A 20422-nucleotide genomic window follows, 5' to 3' on the forward strand; every position below is an offset into this window, starting at 1 on the left:
AAGTACTGCAATAATTAAACCTAAAAACTACTAATCTTCTCTAAATATTACAACTTACAAACTATTTTAATCATTTAAAATATGGGTAATTTCCCCCAAAGTGCCTTGTAGAGCACAGAGCCCCACCATTTCCCTACCATTAATGTAAAACAAATTGAAAACGATCAAAGGGGAAATTCTCCTTTTGGTATAGCAAAGGTAACAAAAAAAAATTAAAAAGGAGGGGAACAGTGCTTAATAGGCAACTGTGTGGTAAAGCCCCAATATATGCTTTTTTATGCTTATTTTAGATTAAGTCGATCTTCAAATTGAATTTAGTATTTTATATTTTAGGGTTATTTTTTTTTCAAAGAGAAGCTTTTCTAATTAGGATTGGTCAGTCCATAGGCATGTTAGAATTGTCCAATCATTTTAAAACTTTGCAGGTGATTCCTGTAGTAGGTATGATTTAGAAAGCGGAGCACTTCCATAATCGTTACCAGAATGTCCGTATGTCCATTTTAAACATGGACAAATTTTTATGTGAATTCTGTGACAACAAAGTACATTATTATAAGCAAAGCAACTCTATAATCATGTACTAGAAATGTGAGTATGTCCATAAACATTATCCTGTATCAAGCAGTTTTTACTTACAATTTTGCTTCGACTCTTATACATTTATATTCTGATTATTCAGTTCTCACATTTTACAAGTGTTAAAGTCCATTTGTCCTACCGTTTCAGAGCTTTGTTCTCATAGATGGTGTCATCCTTGTTTAATAAGTAATGAACAATGAATTTAATTTTAAGCTTTAGGCATAAGTTAGATTATTTTCTAATTATTTTCAATTTTTCTGTAAAGATCCAATTCGTTAGTGTAGAATTTGTCCAATTTCATTTTTTATAGATTCATATAGTGAGATATTTTTTAGTTATTAAATCATTTTGAAACTTTTGCTTTAACCTGCCTCGAGGGGTTAATCAAAGTGCTTTTGATTAAAAATTTGTTAAAATATTTTGTTTTTGTTTGTAAACAGTTACAAATATCATGAATAAGAAAAAAATGTAAAGATTTTAATTTCAGGAATTATTATAAAATATTTTTTAAATCTCCCTAATTCTAAATTGTTTAGTAAGAAGCCTTTGTTTTGATTCTGTAAACAGACGGTTGAGGTTTGGTGATAGCTTATGATTTATACTTTTTGAATTGAACAATACTACAAAATACAAGTATGTTGCACCTTCTTTTTAGCTCTGTACCCTAGAAGGTTTCCAGAGTAGGTTTCGTGATTTTCCTAGAATTGTTGACCAGAAAGAACTTCCTTTGTCCTTGATTTTATGAAACTCTTTAAAGTCTTGCTTTATACATCAGTTATTTCACAAAAAGAAATAAATGATAAAAATGAGTAAATGAGCCAAGTTTGGATAATATAAGAATAAAAGGATATTAAATGCTAAAATAACAATAAATCAATTAATTACATTGGTTCATAATAAACATATAAAATGAAATCATCATTGACGAGAAAGCATCATAGTTCATGTAAATCCTCATGATTGTGTTGAGTTAATGTTGAGATAGGCAGCATGTTGGAACCCCCTGGGAGTTTACTTGGACCTAGCCCTCATCTTCCTGTGTTTTCACTGTAGCCTGCTTTTACGCCTTTTCTCCACTTTGCTCTCATTGAATAAACTTTTTCACCTCTCTTGTAGTGAAGTGAATCAAGCAAATATAGCTTGGTCAGTTTAGAAATGAGTTATGTATAAAATTGAATTGAAATTTATATAGGTCCTGCTGAATGTCTAGCTGGTGATGGTACTAATGGTTATGCTGTTCTTGATGCCACTAATAGATGGACATCAAAGACTGGAAAATACTATTGTGATATTACAACTGCCCCAAGTTGGACAACTAAGAGCTCAGACTGGCAAGGAGATTTAAAATGGTACAGATTTGGTACAGGATCTGGTATGTTCATAAAATTTCCCATCCAGTCTTAATAATCCATTTCTATAAAATTTTCTTGCTTTTCTAAAGTCCAAAATATTAGCTTTATGAACAATTCTGTTTATTTATTTCATTTAATATTTATGTGCAAATATATTTTTCTGATTAATTAAGCAATTTATGTAGAAGACTGTATACATAACCAATAAATTAAACTATAAGAAAACAGTAGAGGAACAAACCAGCCAAATTATTACTTAAAGGAAGCCTGCAAGAAATACCCCGCTCTAACTGCTGAAAGACTGCCACAAGTAGACCCAACACCCAAAATTTGAAGCCTCCAGCTTCAATAATAAAAAAGTTATAGACATTTTAAAATGACATTTTATAGTACATGAATATTTTGAAAGAATCCCAATGCTCATACGAAAATTTTCAAAATTAAAATGCAAAGCCTAGAATCAAAATTAAAATCTCATCTTTGTCATAATTTTAGGTTGCCTGTAACTGATTTGATTTTTACAATAAAAACACCCTTCTTTCTTTTCAAAATCTCTCAAAAAAATTAAGTTTCTTTGTACGTTGCATTAAATATAGAGAGGTTTTTACTAAAGCCCGAAATCCCAACTTTTAAGGACTCTATCTTTAGCTATTTTATCCCTTGATAAATTTTCCTCTAAAAATACTTGATTAATTGTCATGAATCTTTGCATATCTGGCCTAAAACATCTAAAATAAATTTAAAATGTTTTTCTACTTAAAGAAATTTTTTCTCCAAAATATTTATTTAGAAGATAAACAGCTAAAATAAATATCGAATTCGGGGGAGGAAAGTAGTTGAAAGAAAATGACCAAAATTAGTTGACATGAAACTCTGGCGGACGATTTCTGCAACCAAATGTAAACATTAGTCAGCTGCTACTTTCTTCAATTGGTTGTCGGGAATTAATTAAATTTTTTTGTAAGCAAAGTAAATCTATAATTCTAAAATAATTGACATGGTATTTTTGCCGTAAATTGTTGCCCCTAAAAATCACAAAAAGCTAAAAAAATTTTTAAAAATTCATTCAGTTGTTAATTGGTTACAACAAAAATGTTTTTTTGTGTGTTTGCTATCTACTTATTGTGGCATTCTCGAGTGTTGGATAATTTTATTACATAAGATTTTTAATATTCAAAAGTTGTAAAAGTTTACAATTACTTTAATTTTAGGTTATTGCCTGATAAAACAGAAAAATGCATTCCATTTTTATCCTTGCCCAAGACCCCCCCCCCAAAAAAAATAAAAACATAGTGGAACCTCTATATACATTTACTAGCGACTAAGCCCATAGAGTCCTCTAGTGGCACTTTAAATGTTTTTATTTATATTTAAAATATGTCTATGTTAGGTTGACGTTTATGTTGCGTTGGAATCTCTTTGTTAAATCGAGAAACGTAAAAACAATTTAGATTTTTTTTATTTCTCCTGGGAGGGTGGTGGTACCCTCCCCCATAATAGTTATAAACCTTCCCGGAAGCTATGAGAAGCTACCCTGTTAAGGAGAACCCAATCGGTTCAGCGGTTAGCGAGATCCTTTGGTACAAACAAACACACAAAGAGACATCCTGTTACTTTAGTATAAGGATTCATAATATTTAGTCGTATCACAATGAATTACAACTATTTTTGTTTCAGGAATAATGACATAAATTTTATTTGATTTATAAAATCAGTAACTCAGCCATCAGTATTAGTTAACAGCATACACATTATCATATAAGGTAATTGAATAAAGTTATAATCAAAAAAGATGTTCTTATTACTTCATTTTTCTTTGGGGGGGGGGGGGAGGAGATGGGTTGGAGGCCGGGTGTTGTCTCTTATTTAATCAAATTCTCACCTCACACCTTTTATTGCTCAACCTGGAAGTCCTAACAGTTCACGGGAATGAGTGCTACTGTTTTGGGCCAAGGCATTCCCTATATGGGTATAGTCACTCGTGGCAACACCCCTTAAGGGGCGATTTGTTGTATTTTTAAAATGGCTTTTAATTGGTTATTTATGGTTAGATTAGGTTATATTGGGTTAGATGTTTGCCCTGCAGGGTTAGGCAATTGGCCCGCAGTGGCTAGAAATAGGATAAAGCTACTGTGAAAATACGAAGAATCGCCCCTTAAGGGGCTTTACCACGAAAGGGACTTTACCCTTTATTTTTTTTGGTGGGGGGAATTTTTTCTTGGAGCGATTTCTCTTGGTAGGGTAGTGTTACCCTACCCCAATATAGTTATAAACCTTCCCAGGATCTATGAGAAGCTACCCTGAAAGGAGAACCATATAGGTTTAGCAGTTAGCGAGATCCTTTGGTACAAACAGAAAGACAGACAAACATTCTGTTACTTTATTCTGCTAGATTTTAGCTGTCACTCTTTCTTTATTATAGCACTTCCTACCGTCCCAATCAGTACTGCTGGTTGGACGTAATTGTTATTTGATTTATATTCTTAATTTACGAAAAATTAAAAATTATTTTTATTTTCAGATTAATTTTCGAATGCAGATTGCAGACAACTTTATCTCTTGGACAGTGCTAAAAACATAAAACAAATTATTTGAATACGTTTGAAGTGATAAATAATCTGAAGTGATAATAAGCTGATAAGCGATATTTTTGTTCAATGAATGTTTCTGCAATACTGTGACATTTTGCTGTAATTAAGAAATGATAAATAAAAGATAATAAATGAGTAAGTTAAATCTGTTTATAAATCTTGTTGATGTTTTTTTTAAGAAAACTTGTTTGTTTATTTTATTATTTTGACTGAAAACTAATTAAAATGATCATAATTTGTTAACACATAAATTAATCTTAAAGTGTCCTGGTTAGTTAGATTTTAATGATGCCTCTGTTTTTAGTAGCGAAGCTACTCTATAATTCACTTTGTCCGTCCGTCAGTCAGTCCGTCCGTCAGTCAGTCCGTCCGTCCGTAACGCTATGGGGGAAATGGGATTTACTCAGCTCCTATAAAAGATATAATGCTGAAATTTTTTGACAACATTCCCATCATTAAGGAGCACAATTTACTATAAAACATCATTGGCGTTCGGACCGATTTTTAGCAGGTTTTAGGCTATTTTTATATTTTTCACATTTTTCTCCATATCTTCAGTGTTTATGGTCCGATTTTTAAAATTTTTTCAGTTACAGATATCGAAATTAAATTTCCCGTCGTTTAAAGGAACAACCATGAAGGCCAGACTGCCTTTTCAGCAGGTTTTAGGCTATTTTTATATTTTTCACATTTTTCTCCATATCTTCAGTGTTTATGGTCCGATTTTCAAAATTTTTTCAGTTATAGATATCAAAATTAAATTTCCCGTCTTTTAAAGAAAACAACCATGACGGCCAGACTGCCTTTTTAGCAGGTTTTAGGCTGTTTTTTTTTTTATATTTTTCACATTTTTCTCCATATCTTCAGTGTTTACAGTCCGATTTTCAAAATTTTTCCGTTATAGATATCAAAATTAAATTTCCCGTCTTTTAAACAAAATAACCATGACGGCCAGACTGCCTTTTTAGCAGGTTTTAGGCTATTTTTATATATTTAACACTTTTTTCCATATCTTCAGTGTATATGGTCCGATTTTCCAAATTTTTAAAGTTAAGGATTTACAAATTAAATTTTTAGTCGTTTTAATACAACAACCATGACGGCCAGACTGCCTTTTATCAGGTTTTTGGCTATTTTTATATGTTTTACATATTTCCCCATATCTTTGTTTATTTTGATGCAATTTTCAAACTTTTGTGGGATATCTGTATCAAAATAATTTGTCCCATTGTTATGAGCATCTTTAATATAATTCACTTTGACTATCGTCATCATGCAAAATAAAACAAGGTTTCATGTTTATTTTATCCAATAAATCTATTCTTGATTTTAGTAAAAACCTTTTAAATCTACCTGTACGTATTCCCATCGACGATTTTTTGTGCTTCGCTACTTATGGATGTTGTCATCCTTGTTTAATATTGTATCAATATATGTATTGCCATTATGAAAATGTATTTTTCATTTTTCCCGAAAGCTAATAAAATAAAGTTAAAAACTTATTAAATATATTTTTACTTGTGCCATCATTAAATAAAAGTAAAGCAATGTTTGTCTGTGTGTACCTAAGAATTTTGCTAACTGCTGAATTGAGTAGTTCTTTTTTGCAATTAGCTTCTTATAGGTCCCGAAAATGTTAATAACTATTTTTGTGTATAATGCAACTCCCAGGAGATAGCCAATTGAAAAAAGATACCAATAAAAAAATTTTAATTTTGATTTCAAACTAAAATCAAAGTGGAGGGTCTACTTCATTCATTCCCCTTTCATATGTCCCTTATATAAAAGTACCAGGATGTCTTGTCTGTGTATAGCGAAGGACCTCTAACCACTGGACTGGTCAAGGGAAGTCTTTTTTAAATATTTGGGTAACGAGTTGAAATGCTTACAATGCACTCTTTTAATATTAATCATTAACTTAGCAACAGGGATAATTATTTTTTTTTAGCATGATAAATGATGTATAATAGGATATTTTTACTAGACTGGTATACATTTAAACTGGGTACTTAAATTATTTGATGGACCAAAAAGCTTAACTTTAAGGAAATGATATTACTCAAACCTTGATTGAATTGAAATTAAAGATGCTTACATCACTGTTTCCGGAATTTTCCGATAATCACTTGATCTCATTCGTGCATAGACCCCTTTCACGTTACTTTTTAGTAGCGAAGCTTCTCTATAATTAGTAGGTTGTCAACATTCCCATTATCAATGAGCATAATAAACCATAAAAAACCAATGGCGGTCGGCCTGGTTTTCGGCTATTTTTATTTTTTTACAATTCCCTTTGCCCCCCCCCCCCCATTTCTAAGTGTGGTGTTTGTGATCTGATTTTCAAATTTTTTTAGATAAGGTTGTCAAGAATACATTTCCGGCCGTTCTAAGGGGTTTTTATGTTTGTAGTCGAAACTTTTAGAAGGTTTTTGGTTATTTTTAAATATTAGGCATTTCCCGGTGTTTCGAGTCTAGTGTTTAATTTTTTTATAATCATACCACGTTATTCAGAGCATCCCAAAAGTAATTTACTTTTAACAGTCAGTCTGTCAGTCATGATACAAAATATAAATTACTTAAGGGAGGTTTCATAATTTTTCATCAAATATCTATGATTGATTTCAACAAATGTTTTTAGAATCTTCTTTACCAATTTCTTATTCATGATTTGTTTGTGCTTCGCTACTTATGGATGTTGTGATCCTTGTTAATACCTAACTTTATTTCCGCCTGTTAAAATGCCGGGTTGTTTATGTCCTATAGAGGGGAAAATTCCTGAAGAAGGATATAAAATTGTGAGGTGTAACCAAGCAAAGAAACCTTACAGATAGTGAACAGTTAAGGGTCAACCTTGCAATTATTTTGGAGCATAATTAACTATAAAACATTCATGATGGTCGGACTGCTTTTAGCAGGGTTTTCTTTTGACATTTTTTTGCGTTTTGTCGACCAATTTAGACAAAATTTTATAATTATTTAAGACAAACTTAAAGTTCATCTTATATTTGCACTTGACGCTTACCTGATATCACAAGTTACTACTCTACCAAAAAAATCATGAAATCCGTCATAAGAATGTTAGTAAAAGATGATTACTTCCTCGGTAATTCCCTTTTTTTTTAGAAAAACTAACTATTGCATGGATGTGTTTAAAGGGGGGAGGCGGATGTGCCACTTTTTGAAACCAAAACTAAAAGTCAAAGGAACTCAACTAAAAAAAGAGTTACAGGTCTAAGATTTTGCATGGCAGTTGCTTTACAGGGTTACAATATGGAACAGTGAAGAAACGTCGGTGCAACCGCCGAAAACCGCCGAGAAATTGCAAAAAAAAATTCGGCGGGAAACGGCGGTTTTCGGCGGTTGCACCGCCATTTCTTCACAGTTCCATATTGTACCCCTATAAAGCAACTCCCATGCAAAATCTCAGACCTGTAACTCTTTTTTTAGTCGAGTTCCTTTGTTGTCTTTTAGTTTTGGTTTCAAAAAGTGGCACATCCGCCTCCCCCCTTTGCATGTCTGTTAAGCTGCCCTTTCTGACATTTTTAATTTAAGAGTAACCTCGCTTCTCATTAACAATCTGATAGTAGCTTGCTATACTGGATACTGCACAAAAAAGTCAAGTAAGGTGCTACGACTACAATTAAAGAGATAGTTGCATGATGTGCATTTCAGAAAACTGATTTCTGACAAAAGTACCTAAGAATATTATGTAAAATATTATTTTTATTACAATAAATAGCAATCAAGGGGGGAGGAGTTCTGACACATTTGCGTAAACCTGGTATATAGGCTTTATCTTTGGACTGAGAGGATAGGTTATTAAAGATAAAATCATTCTTATATGATGAATTTTCCTAAGTTTTAAGATTTTTTGGATAGGCCTCCAGGTCCCGGAGCTCCAGACCTCCAGGTGGTTTTTGGACAGGTAAAAACAAAAAAAATTTTTTTTTAAAGAGTTAGAGGTCAACTTATAACACAAAATATGCATCTTTTTGAATTTTATTCACATATTTGAAGAAAAAACATGCATATTTTGTTTCATAAGTTGATCTCTTTTTTTTTCAGTTTTACCTGTACAGAGGCCACCTGGAGGCCTGGAGCTCCGGAACCTGGAGGCCTATCCAAAAAATCTTAAAACTTTGGAAAATTCATCATATAAGAATGATTTTATCTTCAATAACCTATCATCTCAGTCCAAAGATAAAGCCTATATACCAGGTTTATGCAAATGTGCCAGAATTCCTCCCCCCCCAACAAAATAATTATCATCATGCTGTTTTTGGGGTAACAGGGCAGATGTTTATGTTGAATATATACCAAAAATATAATTTTCAAGTCTAAGTTGATATTTTTAAATCTACCTGGTAGAAAATTTAAATTCTTTCAAATTTATGTTCTATAGATGTAGTTTAAACTATTGAACATAAAAAAAAATTCACTAAATTCAAGTTTAAATGCACTTTGTGCAACTACCCCTTTTAACATTCAGCTACCAATTATGAAGCTGAGTATTCTAGACCAACTGGCTATTTATTATCTAAAACTCCTCAGAAAAGGCAACAAAACCTTTTTGAAGTATTTGGTTACCAGCAGAAACGCACATAGCCTTTAGGGATGATGGGTTAGGTTGGGAAAATAGACTAAAGCCATCCCAAAACCTTTTTGAAGCTTCACTGACAAGTACATCAAATTAAGACAAAAAGTCTTCCGATACCTTGAGCATCAGACAAATAATCTTACTACTTTAAATTAATGTATATTTGATCAGAGCTTTTTGTAAGACAGAACTAAGAGCTATATTCATTGAAAAAATATTAAATTGTCCAAGTTAAATATCATATGCATATCCGAAAACATTAGTTAAAAGAGTAGCGCCATTCTTATGGATGACAACAACCATAAAAGCAAAGCACTGAAACGGTAGGACAAACGCACATTAACACTTGTCTAGTGTCAGAACTGAAAATCAGAATATAAATGTATAAGTCTAAAAAAATTGTATGTAAATTTGTTAATAAACTGCTTTGATACAGGATATAATTTAAGGACATAGGTACTTACTTTTTTAGTAATTTATTATAGAGATGGTTCAATTATAACATTGTACTTTGTTGTCCAAGGAATCAGTATTCCAAAATCAGATCAATTGGATAATTTTATCACATAGAAAAAGGGGGGGGGGGGGTAAAATGTGGTGACTTATGCCATGACATACCAGCAATTTTATTTTGGGTGCAACTCCCTTAGTTTTATAGATAATTGGGTAAAATCTTTTTAGTTGTATCACTAATTACCGCAAGTTTTGATATCTTTCTAAAAACGGCGGCGTTACCGATTCAATATCCTTAAAAGCATAGGAAAAGCACTGAATTTAAGATATACCTTGATTAAAAAGAATTTGAAAGTCCCCGCAGGGTTGCTTGTAAGAGGAAAAATAAAATAAAAAATAACATGGTCTGAAATGATTCCAAATTGCCTAGTTCTGTGAGAAATGCAATACCTACAACTTTTTTTTTAGGCGGCAGAAAACGGCGGGAGCGGTGGTACCATCGCGGTTTTTTATTCAAAAATATTAAACTGACCGACCTAAAAAGATTTTGTTTCAATATCTTAAAAAGCACAGAAGAAGCACTGAATTTAAGATATACTTTAATAAACGAGAATTTGTAAGGGGAAATTAAAAAAAATTTAACATGGTCTCAAATGATTGACACAACCAAAAAGATTTTACCCCATCATCTCTGAAACTAAGGAAGTAGCACCCAAAATAAAATTGCTGGTATATCGTGGCTGGCACCACATTTTACCCCCCCCCCCCCTTTGTTGTTAAAAAAGTTAAAATTAACATGTTTAAAATGGTCTTACGGACATTCTAGTAATGATTACAGAGTTGCTACGCTTTCTAAATCGTATCTAATTACTACAGGAACCACCATGCAAAGTTTGGAATCAATAGGACAATTCTAACCTGTTTAAATTTACAGGAGGTAACTGTCCATTATGTACGGAAGATGTACTGACGGATGGACCAATTCAAATTATAAAAAAGCTTCGCTTATAATAAATGATCAAAAATTGCAAAATGCGTAGGTACTAAACTATATTTTAGTTTTTAATTAATATTATACATGATGTAATAAAAGTTGAAACTAAACATTTAAACAAAATCTTAATTATGCAATAAAAATCACGTCAAAAAATTATAGTATTTCAACAGTTATAGTTGTGGAAAATACTTTGAAAGTATTTTTTAGGAAGTCTTCTTAAATTAATTAGTTACATGCGTGATTTGAATTAAACTTTGATAACAATACTAATGATAAACTAATCCAGTGGTGTGCATTAGGGGATGAAGAGGGATGTCAACAACCCCCTTAAAATAAGAATCAGGAAAACCTGCCTTACCATTTCTTCATTCCCTTTTGGTTCAAACCCCCCCTTGTGAATGTATGTGCACGCCACTGAATTAATCATTTTGCTTAAATATTTATCTGTGGTTAATATAAGAAACATAAGTAGGTATATAAAAAGGTATTGCATCGTATTAAAAAAGCTTTCCGCGGATGTAAAAAAATTAGTTTTTAATCTTATGATTGTACATTTTTATATTCGTAGAAAACTGGATAGGATAATACGATGCTGTACATGATTTTTCAGTATGGGTGAGAACCGGTTCTAATCCACCGGATTTTCATCAGTTTCGAAGCAAAACTTTAATAAAATAGATTGGTTTTTTTCTGGGCTTAAAACTTATGCCCTTGTTTGATTTGGGTCTCTCATCATCGACATTCTTGGTCCACTTTAACCAGCCATTTCTTCACTACAACCTAAAATATTAATTCATTGAAGTAATCGTTGGATAGTGATACATAATTAATCTTGGATCTAAGGAAATAAGACAATGGACGATTAATTGACTTATTCCTCTAATCATAGTAAACAAAATTACCCCTTTTGTAGATTAAAAGGGGGGAGGCGGATGTGCCACTTTTTGAAACCAAAAGTAAAACGTGCATGATCTCAGCCCATAAAAGAGTTACAGCTCTAAAATTCTGCACAGCAGTTGCTTTTGATTTGAATAATATGGAACTGTGAAGAAACGGCGGCGAAACCGCCGCTCCCGCCGTCTCCCGCCGAATTCTTTTGCCTTTTCTCGTCATAATAGACAATTAAAATAAATTCGGCGAAAAAAGGCAAAAAAAAATTCGGCAGTTTGCGGCGGGTCCGCTTCCGTTTCTTCACAATTCCATATTGTTCTCCAAAAAAGCAACTGCTGTGCCGAATTATAGAGTTATAACTCTTTTATGGGCTGAGATCATGCACGTTTACTTTTGGTTTCAAAAATAGGCACATTCGCCTCCCCCCTTATTTATACTACTAGTTTCTACCAAATAAAGCAAATCTGTTGGCATTTTAATTAAAAACAAGAATGACTTTATCCATAAAAGCGAAGCTCTGAAATGGTAGGACAAACAGATAATCAGAATATAAAAGATGGGGGGGGGGCGGATGTGCCACTTTTTGAAACCAAAAGTATAACGCGCATGATCTCCGCCCATAAAATATTTACAGCTTTAAAATTCAGCATAGCAGTTGCTTGATATAGAACTGGGAAGAAACGGCGGCGGAACCGCTGATTTTTTTGCCTTTTCTCGCTATAATAGACAATTTTCAATCATCTGAGATAAACTTTTTTTTCCTTATTTCCCTCATATTTTCACTTGACACTTTACATTTTTTTATACCAATTGACTGTAGACATGTATGAAATATTACAAGTGTCACGCGAATATATAAGAGAATTTTTATGAGAAAAAAAAGTTTATCTCAGATGATTGAGAACTGTTTAATTTAGCGAAAAAAGGCAAAAAAAAATTTCGGCGGTTTTCGTCGTTCCATATTGTTATCCACAAAAGCAGCTGCTGTGCTGAATTTATAGCTGTAACTCTTTTGTGGGCTGAGATCATGTGCGTTTTACTTTTTGTTTCAAAAAGTGGCACATCCACCCCCCCCCCCCTCTCCTTTAAATTGTAAGTAAAGTTGAAAAACTGCTTGAGACAGGATAATGTTTATGGACATCCTTACATTTTTAGGACTTGATAATGCTTCGCTTGTAATATAATATTGTACTATGTCGTCCCAGGAATCAGTATCCCAAAAATAAGAGCAATTGGATAACTAAATCACAAAGAAGTTGTTAAAAAAAGTAAAAAAATCAACAGACATTTTGGTTATGATTATAGAGTTGCTACGTTTTCTAAATCGTACCTAACTACTACAGAAATCACCATGCAAACTTTGAAATCAATAGGACAATTCTAACATGCCTAAATTAACGAAAAAGCTATCCGTTCTGGATGGACCGACCAACCCTAATTATAGAAAAGCTTTGCTTTCAAAAATATATGAACAGTAATATGTGTATCTGTGTCTGTCAAACAGAATGAGTCGAGACTGTTATTATGTCCAGCCACAAACTCAAAAAAGGACTATGCACGAACGAGATTTAATGATTCTAGACAGCTTCCAGCATTGATCCTTGGTATTTTTTAGTGAATATACTAGGTTTATGTCTAATATTTGGTTTATCGACCATAGTTTTATATGATCTTTAAAAATGTTAAGCATTTTTTGTTCAATATCATCAAATGCTTTGTTGAGTTTAAAGGACAAAATAAAATAACACAGCAAAAATCATCAAATGCTGTAAATTGCTAACGTACATTAATTAAACTGTTTACAATAATACAAGTTACAAACCCATTTTTTAAATATACATTTCTTCTCTCGAAATACCTAATACTTATGTGTCAAAGCTTATGAAACAACAGTTTGAACTCAACAAAACGTTTAATGAGATTTTATCATAAAATGTTTTTAATTTCAAAGTGACAAAGTTTTTTTTATATAAAAACGTGGTGAAACCTAATTTTTAGTCAATAATCCAAATATTAAACATAAACCTAGTAAATTGACGGAAAAATAATTAGACTCATTGCTGGAAGGTGCTTGGAATCACTTGTTCTAATTCGTGCATAGTCCTCTTTAGGGGTAGCTGTGCTATTAAAAATGACTTACCTCGGAAGATGCTAATACCAACGCAACTGCATGGCATGATAATTTGGCAACTATGCCTGATGATTGAGTCACATCGCACATCCATGGCCGAATACTGGACCCTCTTTTCTTGTTACTAAAACAACACAATAATTTGAAAACCAATTGTGGGGAAATCAGTGACATGTAAGTAAAAAGCTTAATGATTAGGGTTGGCAATCCGAATCCGGGATCCGGAATCCGCCCAATTTTGGAATCCGAATCTGGAATCCGTTTTTATAGCGGATTAGGATTCTTAATTGGTAGGCTAAAATTAGCGTCTTGAGTTTTTTCTTTCAACTCCCCCTTTTTGAAGGCAAAGATTAACATCATTATATATATCTTTTAAAATCTGGTTTGATTCTCGGAAGTGAATTATAGAAAAAACTAAGAACATTAGTTTTAATTAAATGGACACACAGACATTCTGGATTGATTATAGTGTTGCTACGCTTTCTAAATCGTACCTAACTACTACAGGAATCATCATTCAAATTGTACCTTATACCTTCACACATATATGTTTTACTTTAACACAAAAGGCACATGGTAAAATATAATTATTCTTTTGTTTGCTTTTAAGACCAATCCAAATTAATCATAATCTATGAAAACGTTGAAACTAACATGACCTTTTCTAAATTTTCTTTTCTTAGGAGCATGGAGAGTTTCCAGTTAAGTATCTCAGTGAAGAGATGAAAGTATGGAAAGGGGAGCAAATTTTGAAGAACTTTGACAAAGAAAACTTTCTCTTGCATATTGCTGAAGGTGATATTTAAGAGTATGACAAACAAGGATGACAACATCCATAAGTAGCAAAGCTAAAAAAATATGAATGGATATCAGGACAAAATTTACTGTAGAGCAGTGTCATAAAAATCTAGGAATCAATATAGCACCATAATTAATAAACAAATCTTAGTAAAACTTGGTGAACATTTGTAGAATGTAAGATCAATTAATTCCGGATAGTTTCAGTCCTCTATCTTGAAAAATTGAGAAAATCATGAAAACTTAAATATCTAGGAATCAATCTAGCACCCCAAATAACAGACAGATGGACGAAACAATGTATAGATTAGATGGTCATGTGTAATAGGAATCTTTCCTAAAAATTTCAGCTGTCTATCTTGAATAGGAGCTGAGAAAATCATGTTTCCCCCAATTCATTACTTACAGACAGACAGACATTTGGATCTATAGAGTAGCTTCACTACTAATAACACAACTTAAAATTTTACTATTGGCATATTTTTTCTTCAAAAATTTAAAATTTTTTTTTAGAAATATCAACCTATAATTGGACTCAGATTGAGACAGAAGATGCTGGAAGAAACTACAATTTTCCCCAACTACCACCAAATAAATTTGACCAGGCACTTTATTTGTCTAAATTGAAAAAAAACATCTATAATCTTATGAATAATATCTAATTTTACTGTGTAGTTTTCATTCTGTGATTATTTATTTACTTTTCACTTTTTAAAGTATATTTTGGTATGAAATTTTCTTTTCTAGGCAAATTTTGATAAATGAATTTGTGTTATAAGCTTCTTGATAATGTTTTTTTTTGAAAATAAAGTGTTGTTGTATAGTTATGGGAGGTAACAAGCATTCATGGAGCCAAGAAAGCACAATCTGTCCATTCACATCTCCGCCTGATGGAGGTTAGAGCTAATGAAGAACCAGAAGACTTTGATGATTATTTGACACTGATCAAAAAACCTTTAGAGAATCCAAAACTTCAAATTTTGAGGCTAGATGAGCCAACGCCAAAGTATTTGGAACTAGAATCTGATGGAATATTACCTCCTTGGCCAGGTCCAGGATATTGTTTCAAAATTATGTGTGCTCCAGCACATCGTTCGGATTCAGATAGGAATGCTTACAAAACACCTATGGTTTATGTGCTTGATGATGATTCTGCCAACCCTCTTCATTGCACAGATGTGTTTAAAAAGATAGGGGCTATGTACTGCTTTAAATGCCCATCAACCAATGGTAGCATTGGTAGCTGCTGCCATATTGCATTTCTAATCATGTGGTGTGGAGCAAATTATATGATGGAATCCACTATCTCAAAGGGGGTGAGATTGGTTAATATAAAAAATAGTTTTCCATTTCTCCATCCGGATGAAGCAATGAAACATGCCAAATCTGTTCCAATTCCAGTGAGAAATCAGCGAACCAGTGTAGAAAAGAGACCCCATGATGCATATTACAGGCAGACTCGGTTTATTCACTTAAATAACACACTTGACAACAGTGACTCTGATGAGATGAATGAGGTTGAACCTGCAGATAATCCAATTTCCAATGAAGTTGTTGAGTCAGCAACACCTGTCCAAACAAGTATTGATCTTGGAGCTAATCTGCCAATACAACCACTGTTACCTGAACCATCAAATCCAGCTGCTAATGTTCCCCATCAAATTTCTGAACCACCAGAATCTGTTTCATCTTATGCAAGTGGCCATTTTGGGCGTGGAACATCTAATGTTGAAAGATATTTAGTTAGAGTGACAAGAAGGTATCCAGAAATGGCATTACCTGAAGTACATTCTGAGCCAGGTAAAGGTTTTACTTAAATCTCATACAAGTTTTTAACACACTTTTGAAGGTGGCTGCTTACCTTTTTTATTAATACAATTAACAGGGATAGGATACTGAATAATAAATTGTTCAGACATATAATTGGATTGATAGGATTATGTTCAGGATTAATGCACACATTAAATCACAGGATTCTATTTATAATAATATTTCTGTAAATAAGAAAAATACATATACCTTTTTTAGTTCTTGTACAAGATGAGAGTAATTTGCAATGTGGACTGCTGAATCCTCGATTTAATTGCTTTTTAAATGCAGTATTCTTCCTATTTCATCGTATCAATATGAATGGAAGTTTTTTGGAAGAAGAACATGGGAGTCCACTTCCACTCACACTTGCCAGGTAAAATCTTTGTATCCCTAAAGGATCAAGGGGTGGGGCCTAGACTTTCCAGGTGCAGAGAAAATGTTTAATGACTTAACAAAGCATTCAAATTAATAAAAATAAAGTCAAAATTTTAATTTTTTCAGCCAATTTTAGAATACATGTATGATTCTACTGTCATCTAGGTTGTATCCCCCCTCACAATTTTTTAAATGTTAAGGTTTAAGTAAAGAAATAAGTGATAACTATCTTATGTCTTGTCATTAATTAAGTATATGATATTTAGGTAAACTAATACAATTTTTTTGCAATATTAGGAGAATATTAGCATGCATGCCCAGCAGTGAACCATTTTCACTCTCAGTTTTCATGAAAACATGGAATAAGTATGAAACAACTAAATTTCCAGCTAATCAAATGCATGTAAGTTTTCTATCTTATAACTGTATTGTTTGAACCAGTTTTTCAATTAATTTTCTCCTCCTATTTAATTTTTTATGTGATTTTATCATATGTAGTACTACTTGTTTTCAGGCATTTTAAAAGAAAAATAACTGTTTAGGCATCTAAGAAAATATGTATAACATTAGTCACGAACTTACAATTTGTTAGTTTGGTTATAAAAAATCACTTTTAAGGATCCAGCTGAGTTCATAGGAGAATTTTTAAGAAGATTCCGTCCCTATATCAGGTAACCTGATAAATATTATATTTACATTTTCAAGGATAGGTAAAATAAATGAATTTAAAGTAATGTAACTTGTCCTCAACACTTTCTTGTCATTTTAGATTTGACCAAATGTCTGAATTTCCTGTTGAGAACAAATGCTCCTGTGGTATGAGAGAGTTAAAGTTTAGGTCACTAGCTATACCAAATGTGACAATTCCTCAAATTTATGTCGCTGACCATGCAAATAATGAAAGAGTGTGTTTAAAACAGAAGCTTGATGAGGTTCTCAGGTGATTTTATTTTTGCTATAATTTTGTTTTCAATTAGAATTATTTTATGTTTTTTAGATAATATCTATTAATACCTAGTTACAATTTTTTAGTATGTCTGTTGCGGATACATGTTCAAGATGTGAAAGAAGAGCATTGGATTGTAAGAGAATTGAAGTTGATGGCAGAATACAATTTATTGAAATTGTTAGGCTAAACTATGATACAAATGTCAAGTCAGAGGTTTCTATTGATTTTTCTAAATATAATCCTTTATCATTTATTTTACACATATCAAACTTGAGGAAATATCATTTGCTAACATTTAAGATGTTGCTCTTTAAAGTAATTTGCAAGTTCAAAACATCTTTGCACCTGTGCCTAAATTTGCATTGAATAGCAGATACTTTATCAGTACCTTATTTTAATTTTCTTTGAAAGAAGAATGTATGCCAGGAAGGTATAGCCAATAAGTGAAATAAATCTAATATAATATTTTGGGGGGAGATTTATGTTAATAACTCAATGACTAGGTAAAGAAGTAAATCATATTTTCTCAAGCATTCATGGCCCTCAAAATGTTGGTCATAATGTATGTGTGAATAAATTTGATGATAAATACTTTTGTAATGATGATAGTCATCAAGTTTATGAAGTAGAAAAGTTCTTTGTTGAAAAACATGCTGTTTTTGTTGCAATTGAAAAACCAATCAATAACTAATAGTTTTCTTTTTTTACACTGAATACTTAAATTTTTACAATTATGTAGATAGTTTTTGACTTTTTTCCGTTTTTTTTTAAATTTGTTAGGATACATCATCATTTTTAGTCTTTGTACAGTATTTCTATACCAAGTATTATGAAACCTTAATCTAGTCCTCTTAATGTAATTTTTTTTTCAGAATAATACATAATATTTGAAAATGATAATATGACTGTGAATTGATTCAAGCGCATTTTCATTGGACCCTAGAAGAAAATCAAAATCTGTAATGATTACCTAGTTCATTTATGTGAAAAAATTCGGTTATGTTTAAAAAGTATTATTAAAAAAATCAGATTGATATTTTTAAACATAAGCTCAGAACTCATAAATTTAGTGATTTGGGGAACTTTTGCTCCACTAGCCCCTAGAAGGAAAGTCCAAAAAGGAAATCTGTAATGTTTTCTTAATTCGGTTATGTTAAAAAGTATTATTTTTAAAAAATCAGGTTGATAGCTTTAAAAATAAGCTCAGAACTCATATTTTTAATGTTTTTGGGGGTCTTTTGCTCCACAAGCCCCTAGAAGGAAAGTCCCAAAATGAAATCCTTAATGGTTTCTTAGTTCGGTTATGTTAAAAAAGTATTATTTAAAAAATCAGGTTGATATCTTCAAAAATAAGCTCAGAACTCATATTTTTAGTGTTTTTGGGATCTTTGCTCCACTAGCCCCTAGAAGGAATGTCCCAAAATGAAATCTGTAATGTTTTCTTAATTTGGTTATGTTAAAATAGTTTTTTATATAAAAAAAATCAGGTTGATATCTTTAAATATAAGCCCAGAACTCATATTTTTAGTGTTTTTGGGGTCTTTTGCTCCACAAGCCCCTAGAAGGAAAGTCCCAAAATGAAATCTGTAATGGTTTGTAGATTCGGTTATGTTAAAATAGTATTTTTATATAAAAAATCAGGTTGACATCTGTAAAAATAAGCCCAGAACTCATATTTTTGTGTTTTTGGGGGTCTCTTGCTCCACAAGCCCCTGGAAGGAAAGTCCCAAAATGAAATCTGTAATGGTTCGTAGATTCGGTTATGTTAAAATAGTATTTTTATATAAAAAATCAGGTTGATATCTTTAAAAATAAGCTCAGAACTCATATTTTTAGTGTTTTTGGGGTCCTTTGCTCCAAAAGCCTCTAGAAGGAAAGTCCCAAAATGAAATCTGTAATAGTTATTTAGTTCAGTTATTTTTTAAAACTAAAAGTTTTCATTCAAAAAATCAGGTTGATAACTTCAAAAATAAGCTCAGAGCTCCTATTTTCTGTGTTTTAGGGGGTGCTTTTGCTCCACAAGCCCCTAGAAGGAAAGTCCCAAAATGAAATGTGTAATGGTTGCTTAGTTCGGTTATTTAAAAAAAAAGTTTTCTTTAAAAAAAATCAGGTTAATATCTTTAAAAATAAGTTCAGAACACGTATTTTTAGTTTTGGGGGGTCTCTTGCTCCACAAGCCCCTAGAAGGAAAGTCCCAAAATGAAATCTGTAATGGTTCGTTGATTCGGATATGTTAAAAAAGTATTATAAAGAAAAAATCAGGTCGATAACTTTAAAAATAAGGTCAGAACTCATATTTTTAGTGTTTTGGGGGGGTCTTTTGCTCCACAAGCCCCTAGAAGGAAAGTCCCAAAATGAAATTTTCAAAGTTTTCCGTGTACATCTAGTCATAAAAGAGATTTTGCAAAAAGAATTAGGTTGATAACTATAAAAACAAGCCCATACGTCCCTCCCAAAATTTTATACTGAATTTCATTTCCTATAACTGTACAAACTTCCCCCCCCCTTAATTATGAACTGAAAACTCACACATATATTCACACATGTTCACGTCTATCTTAAAAAGGAGCTGATATTCACATTTTTCACTTTCACACACAGACGAATTGAGAAACATAAACTACAAAGTAGCTTTGTTACCTCTAAATACATTCGCTGAAGAAAAAAGCATTCATTGTTTTCATTCTGTAATCTGAAATATTTTAATATTAGTAGTGAAGCATTAAAATATATCATGTTAATTTAAAACATGTATAATGATTAAATGTCTCTTAACGATTCTCCAAAACTATATAAATTTTCCTTCTTTAAAGTAACAAATTTTCTTTATTAAGCTTTTATCGTAATGAATACAACCAGTTCCTTTTTATTAGAGTAACTTTATGTACACAAATGGT

At 32.0% G+C, this 20422-nt stretch overlaps 1 long non-coding RNA gene across 1 annotated transcript; it reads right to left on the reverse strand.

Moving 5' to 3' along the window:
* Positions 1-10714: 10714 nt before the first annotated feature.
* LOC145306123 (uncharacterized) lies at positions 10715-20219 on the reverse strand. The gene is made up of 3 exons (XR_013874896.1): positions 20166-20219; positions 13601-13715; positions 10715-11349 (listed from the first exon to the last, which is right to left on the reverse strand). It is a non-coding gene; the product is annotated as an uncharacterized LOC145306123 (long non-coding RNA).
* Between the last annotated feature and the right edge of the window lie 203 nt (positions 20220-20422).

This window comes from Acartia tonsa, chromosome 14, assembly GCF_053477335.1.
Source record: "Acartia tonsa isolate MP-2025a chromosome 14, ASM5347733v1, whole genome shotgun sequence".
NCBI lineage: Eukaryota > Metazoa > Arthropoda > Copepoda > Calanoida > Acartiidae > Acartia > Acartia tonsa.